This window comes from Theropithecus gelada, chromosome 2 (genome assembly GCF_003255815.1).
Source record: "Theropithecus gelada isolate Dixy chromosome 2, Tgel_1.0, whole genome shotgun sequence".
Classification (NCBI taxonomy): Eukaryota; Metazoa; Chordata; class Mammalia; order Primates; family Cercopithecidae; genus Theropithecus; species Theropithecus gelada.
In genome coordinates, this window is record NC_037669.1 from 170,223,785 (window position 1) to 170,230,342 (window position 6,558).

A 6,558-nucleotide genomic window follows, 5' to 3' on the forward strand; every position below is an offset into this window, starting at 1 on the left:
AATTCTCCTGCCTCAGCCTCCTGAGTAGCTGGCATTACAGGCGCCTGACACCTCGCCCAGCTAATTTTTGTGTTTTTAGTAGAGATGGGGTTTCACCATGTTGGTCAGGCTCATCTTGAACTCCAGATCTCAAATGATCCGCCCTCCTCGGCCTCCAAAAGTGCTGGGATTACAGGCATGAGCCACTGCGCCCAGTGAGTTTTATAGTTTTAACTCTTGCATTTAGCTCTCCAACCCATTTGGAGTAAATGTTTGCATATGATATGCAATGCATTCTTTTACATGAGGATATCCAGTTGTTCCAGCACCATTTGTTGAAAAGATTATTCTTTTTCCACTGAATTGTTCTCGCACCCTTGTAGAAAACCAACTGATGATAAAAGTAAAGCTTTATTGCTGGATTCTCAATTCTATTCCATTGACTTATGTGACTATATCTATGTCAGTACCACACTGTATTGATTACTATAACTTTTTAAAATTTATTTTTTATTCTTTTTTTTTTCTTTTTTTTTTTTTGAGACAAAGTCTTGCTGTGTCACCCAGGCTGGAGTGCAGTTGGCATGGTCACAGCTCACTGCAGCCTCTGCCTTCCTGGCTCAGGTGATCCTCCCACCTCAGCTTCCTGAGTACCTGGGACCACAGGTGTGTGCCACCACATCTGGCTAATTTTTAATTTTTTTTTTTTTTGTAGAGATGAGGGCCACCCTATGTTGCCCAGTATGGTCTCAAACTCCTGGACTCAAACAATCCTCCCATCTTGGCCTCCCAAAGTGCTGGGGTTACAGACATGAGCCACAGCAACTGCCCTGATCACTGTAACTTTGGTAGCAAGTTTTGAAATCAGGAAACGTGAGTCCTCCAACTTTTATCTTCTTTCCCAAGTTTGTTTTGTCTATTTTGGGTTCCTTGCACTTTCATGAGAATTTTAGAATAAGTTTATCAATTTCTACCACAGACCAGCTGGGATTATGATGGAGACTATGTTGAATCTATAAATCCATTTGGGGAATGTTGCCATTTTAGTGATATTGAATCTTCCAAACAATGATTTATACCATTCTAATGCATTTATTGAGGACTTTTAAATTTATTTCAGCAATATTTTATAGTTTTCAGTGTATAAATTGTGTATTTTTGTTAAATTTGTGCCAGACTATTTTATTCTTTTTGATGCTATTATCAATTGAATTATTTTAATTTCCTTTTTGCAATATTTATTTTTAGTGAGTAGAAATAAAATTGACTTTGAATATTCATCTTATATCCTGTTACCTTGATGAACTTATTTACTAGTTCTAATAGTTTTTTAGTGGATTCCTTGGGATTTTTTGTATACAAGATGATGTCATCTGTAAAAAGAGGTTGTTTTAATTCTTCCTTTATACTATGGATGCTTTATTCTATTAATAGTGTGTATTACATTAATTGATTTCTGACTGTAAACTCACCTTGTATTCCTGGTATAAATCCCACTTGCTCATGGTGTATAAACCTCCTTAAATGTTGCCGTATTCTGTTTGCCAGTATTTTATGTTTGTATTTTTGTGAATTTTTGTATTCATAAGGGATGTTGGTCCTTTTCTCTTTTCTTGTAATGTATTTGATTTTGGTATCTGGGTAAATACTAGCCTCAAAGAATGAGTTGGGAAGTGTATCAGTGAAGCCACTTGGATTTGAGTTTTCTTTTATAAGAAGTTTTAAAATTACTAATTTGATCTCTTTACTGGATATAGTCTGATTCAGATTTTCTACTTCTCTAATCAGTTTCAGTAGTACATGTCCTTCTATGAATTTTCCATCTCATCTAAATTATCTGCTGTTTTTGGTATACAGCCCGTGGTATGCCCTTATAATCCCTTGTATTTCTGTAAAGTCAGTAGTAGTGTCTCCTCTTTCATTTCTGATTCTAGCAATTTGAGCCTTCTCTCTTTTTCTCTTGGTCTATCTAGCTAAAGCTTTGTCATTTTTGTCCATCTTTCAATAATCAACTTTGGTTTTACTGATTGTCTATATTGTTTTCCCAGTCTTGATTTTATTTTATTAATTTCTACTCTAATCTTTATTCTTTTCTTCCTTCTACTTGCTTCAGTTTAGTTTGCTCTTCTTTTGCTAGAGTCTTAAGGTAGAAGTTTAGGTTGCTGATTGGAGATCTTTCCTGTTTGTTAATATAGGCATTTATAGCTATAAAATTCTCTCTAAGCACTACTTTAGCTGTATCCCATACATTTTGGTATGCTGTGTCTTTATTTTCATTTAGCTCAAAGTACTTTCTGATTTCCTTTGGATTTCTCTGCCAGCTCAAATTTATTGTTGAGCCCCTTTGTAAATTTTTCATTTCTGTTTGTACTTTCTACGTCCAGAATTTCTATTTGGTTCTTTTTAATAGTTTCTCTTTATTGATACTTTCTTTGTTGTTGTTTTTTGTTCGTTTGTTTGTTTTGTTTTGTTTTGTTGAGACAGGATCTCACTCTGTGGCCCAGGCTGGAGTGTAGTGGCATGATCTCGGCTCACTGCAATCTCTGTCTCCCAGGTTCAAGTGATTCTTCTGCCTCAGACTACCAAGTAGCTAGGATTACAGGTGCCCAAAAGTAGCCACGTCTGGCTAATTTTTGTTTTTAGTAGAGAAAGAGTTTCAGCATGTTGGCCAGGCTGGTCTTGAATTCCTGACCTCAAGTGATCCGCCTGCCTTGGCCTTCCAAAGTGCTGGGATTACAGGTGTGAGCCACCGTGCCTGACCTTTTCTTTCTTTTGTTTTTATAACTGGCACTTGTGAATATTTTTAGCTATTTTCTTCTAATAAGACATTGCTATCATATCTTCCTTTAGTTTTCTTTCTGGTTTTTTTTTTTTTTGAGACGGAGTTTCACTCTGTCGCCCGGGCTAGAGTGCAGTGTCCGGATCTCAGCTCACTGCAAGCTCCGCCTCCCGGGGTCACGCCATTCTCCTGCCTCAGCCTCCCGAGTAGCTGGGACTAGAGGCGCCCGCCACCTCACCCGGCTAGTTTTTTGTATTTTTTAGTAGAGACGGGGTTTCACCGGGTTAGCCAGGATGGTCTCAATCTCCTGACCTCGTGATCCACCAGTCTCGGCCTCCCAAAGTGCTGGGATTACAGGCTTGAGCCACCGCGCCCGGCCCTTCCTTTAGTTTTCTAAGAAGGATTTTCTTTATTTCTTTGAACATACTTAGAATAGCTGTTTTTATTTTATTTTATTTTATTATTTTATTTTGACAGAGTCTTGCTCTGTCACCCACGCTGGAGTGTAGTGGCGCAATCTCTGCTTACTGCAACCTCCCCCTCCCGGGTTCACGCCATTCTCCTGCCTCAGCCTCCCAAGTAGTTGGGACTACAGGCGCCCGCCACCACACCTGGCTAATTTTTTTAATTTTTAGTAGAGACGGGGCTTCACCATGTTAGTCAGGATGGTCTCGATCAGAATAGCTGTTTTGAAGCCTTGTCTCCTGGGTCCACTCTCTGGACCGTTCAAAGGCAGTTTTGATTGCTGGCTTTATTTTTTCTCGTGTATGGGTCACACTTTCTTATTTTTTTTGTTTTGTTTTGTTTTGTTTTTGCATGCCTTGCAATTTTTTTGTTGAAAACTGAAAATTTTAGGTACTATTTTGTAGCAACTGTGGATACTGACGCCACTGCTAGGGGTGGTGGTGGTTATTGTTTGCTGGGGTTTATTTATTTGCTTAGTGACTTGACTACAGTAATCCTGCAAAGTCTGTGTCCCTTGCAGTGTGCAGCCTCTGACATTCAGCCTCAGAGTTCTCTGACCTTGTTACTCTCTTTTAGCCTGGCCACTTAGGCTAGGAATCACTTCTGGCAGGTCACTTTCTTATTATTCAGATGTTGTACTTAAGCCTGCTTAGCAGTTAGATGTTTATTGTTGGAAATGTGTGTGGCTTGAAGGTTGCTAGCACAGTTGTGGGGGAAGGGGTTACCTTTTTCTCTCGTGTTCTAGGATCTTAGAGCTCTGTGGTCACTCCTCTGATCACACCCTGGAAAGGTACAGCCTTGGACATGTACACAGTCTTCCAGACTGCCAGGGAAGACTGCAATATTATTATTTATTTTTATTTGTTTATTTTTTGAGACAGGGTCTCATTCTGTCACCCAGGCTGAGTGCATAGCTCACTACAGCCTCAACCTCAAGGCTCAAGTGATCCTCCCACCTTAGCCTCCCTAGTACCTGGGACTACAGATGTGCACCACTACGCTCAGCTAATTTTTAAATTTGTATTTTTAGAGATGAGGTCTTGCTTTGTTGCCCAGGCTGGTCTCCAACTCCTTGCTTCAAGTGATCGTCCTGCCTCAGCCTCCCAAAGTGCTGGGCTTACAGGCGCCAGCCATCATGCCTGGCCTCTTTGCCATCTTGGCTTGCCTCTCCCCTGGGGCAGAACCTGTGCAAAACTGCAAGGAGCTGGGGTCAGGGACCCACTTTTCCCAGAGTGATGAATGCCCAGATCTGCAAGTGGGTACTAGGGGTGGCGGCTGTGGCAGTTGTGGATAAGCCTCTTCTTCTTGGCTTGTCCATGGCAGCATGGAACCTCCCTGCTACTCGTGAGTGAGCTGGGGTGGGGGTGACAGTGGTCCCAGTATTCTTAGCCTGCTTCACCTGGAGTAGAGCTTCTACCCTACAAGCAAGGGAGGCAAGATGGGGAAAGGGAGGTTGGTACTGCCTAGAATAGAGCTTCCGCAACACAGGGCTGGGCGCAGGAGGAGTGAAACCATAGCCTCAGACTGGCAGGGGGAAAGGGGGGATGAAAAGAGAGTCCCTATCATCTTGGCCACACCTGCCCAGAGTGGAGGGTGCAGAACAGGTAGCACTTCCATTAACACTGAGCAGGGGATGCAGAGGGTAAGGAAGCAGGAAGTGGCTCAACTGCCACAGACCCTTCCTAAGAAGGTTTCATATATTTTTTTGAGGGACTTTTTCTTTGTTTCCTGTACACCCTTTGAACAATATTCAGGGGCTTTAAATTATTGCCTTTTTATTATTTTCACCACTTGAGGTGTTTTGCTGGAGAGAGGGTCTGCGGAGCTTGCTTCACCATTCTGAATGTCCTGTCCTACATGGATGGTTTTTTTAACCTCCATATTTGAGTGGATTGATGGTCTTTTGACTGCTCCATTTGGGAGGAATGAAAGCTAAGAAAGTCATTAAGGGCCAAAGGATGGGAAGTAATGACTTGTGTATGTTGCCTACAAATTGCAGTTGCTTAATGCAAACTCTGGTTGCCTCTTAAAATTTTAAATGATGTCATATTTTCTCCACTCCACCCTCAAAAGTTATCAAAACAGAATGCTGGTAGCTCACTTTCATTTCATATCACAAATAAGTGACACATAGTATTTTCAAGTTGGAAGGAGACATCAGACAAATGAGGAAATAAGTCCCAAGAGGACAGGACTTGCTATTCTAGTTTTCCAATTACCGTAGGAACTAGGAAGTGGTAGTCAAACACAAATGATGTCTTTAAAATGGTATTTTCAAATCGAGTACTGTTTCTGGGTAGCACAAACTATTTATAACTCAGCAGGGTCATAGCAGGCTTTATATTCTCCAAAGAATGCATTTTCTTTCCTGAGACAGAGGGCCCTAGACAAAGAGCTGAATCAAGACATTCCTTCATATCAACAACAATTTGAAAGTTCAGTTCAAATACAATTTGAAATCTAAAGAACTCAGATGTAACATTTTAAAATAGAAAGATAATTCTCTACTTAAAAAGTTATCATGTCAGTTCTGTTTCTTTAAAAACAAAGCCAGTCATATTAAGAAATATTTCTTTTTTCTTTTTTGAGATGAAATTTCACTCTCGTTTCCCAGGCTGGAGTGCAATGATGCGATCCTGGCTCACTGCAACCTCCACCTCCCAGGTTCAAGCGATTCTCCTGCCTCAGCCTCCCAAGTAGCTGGGATTACAGGCATGTGCCATCACGCCCGGCTAATTTTGTATTTTTTAGTAGAAACGGGGTTTCACCATGTTGGTCAGGCTGGTCTCAAACTCCTGACCTCTGGTGATCTACCGGCCTCAGCCTCCCAAAGTGCTGGGATTACAGGCATGAGCCACTATGCCCAGCTACTTTTTGTATTTTTAGTAGAGACAGGGTTTCACCATGTTGGCCAGGCTGATCTTGAACTCCTGACCTCAAGTGATCTGCCTGCCTCGGCCTCCCAAAGTGCTGAGATTACAGGCGTGAGCCACCGAGCCCAGCCAATATTTTAATTTAAAAAATTGTTTTAAATTTAAACCGCTTCATGAATTTGCATGTTATCCTTGCACAGGGGTCATACTAATCTTTCATTTATTCCAGTTTTAGTATATGTGCTGCTGAAGCAAGCACTCTAAATTTTGTCTTACCACAATCCTTTGAAGTAGAAAGTAGTAACAGTATTAGTACTCATAGTGCAAGTTGGGTTTTAGTTTTACCTCTGTCAGTTATTGACTCTAAACCTTGGGGAAAAATCATTTAATCTTCTTGTGCCTCAGTTTCCCCAGAAGCTACACCCCTAGCATCCTGTGGTATTCTAGAACACTATTACTTCT

The 6,558-nt window shown here is 41.1% G+C and overlaps 1 non-coding gene across 1 annotated transcript; it reads right to left on the reverse strand.

Moving 5' to 3' along the window:
- Positions 1–6,251: 6,251 nt before the first annotated feature.
- On the reverse strand, positions 6,252–6,355 carry LOC112619861. Its single transcript, XR_003118357.1, has one exon. It is a non-coding gene; the product is annotated as a U6 spliceosomal RNA (small nuclear RNA).
- Positions 6,356–6,558: the final 203 nt, after the last annotated feature.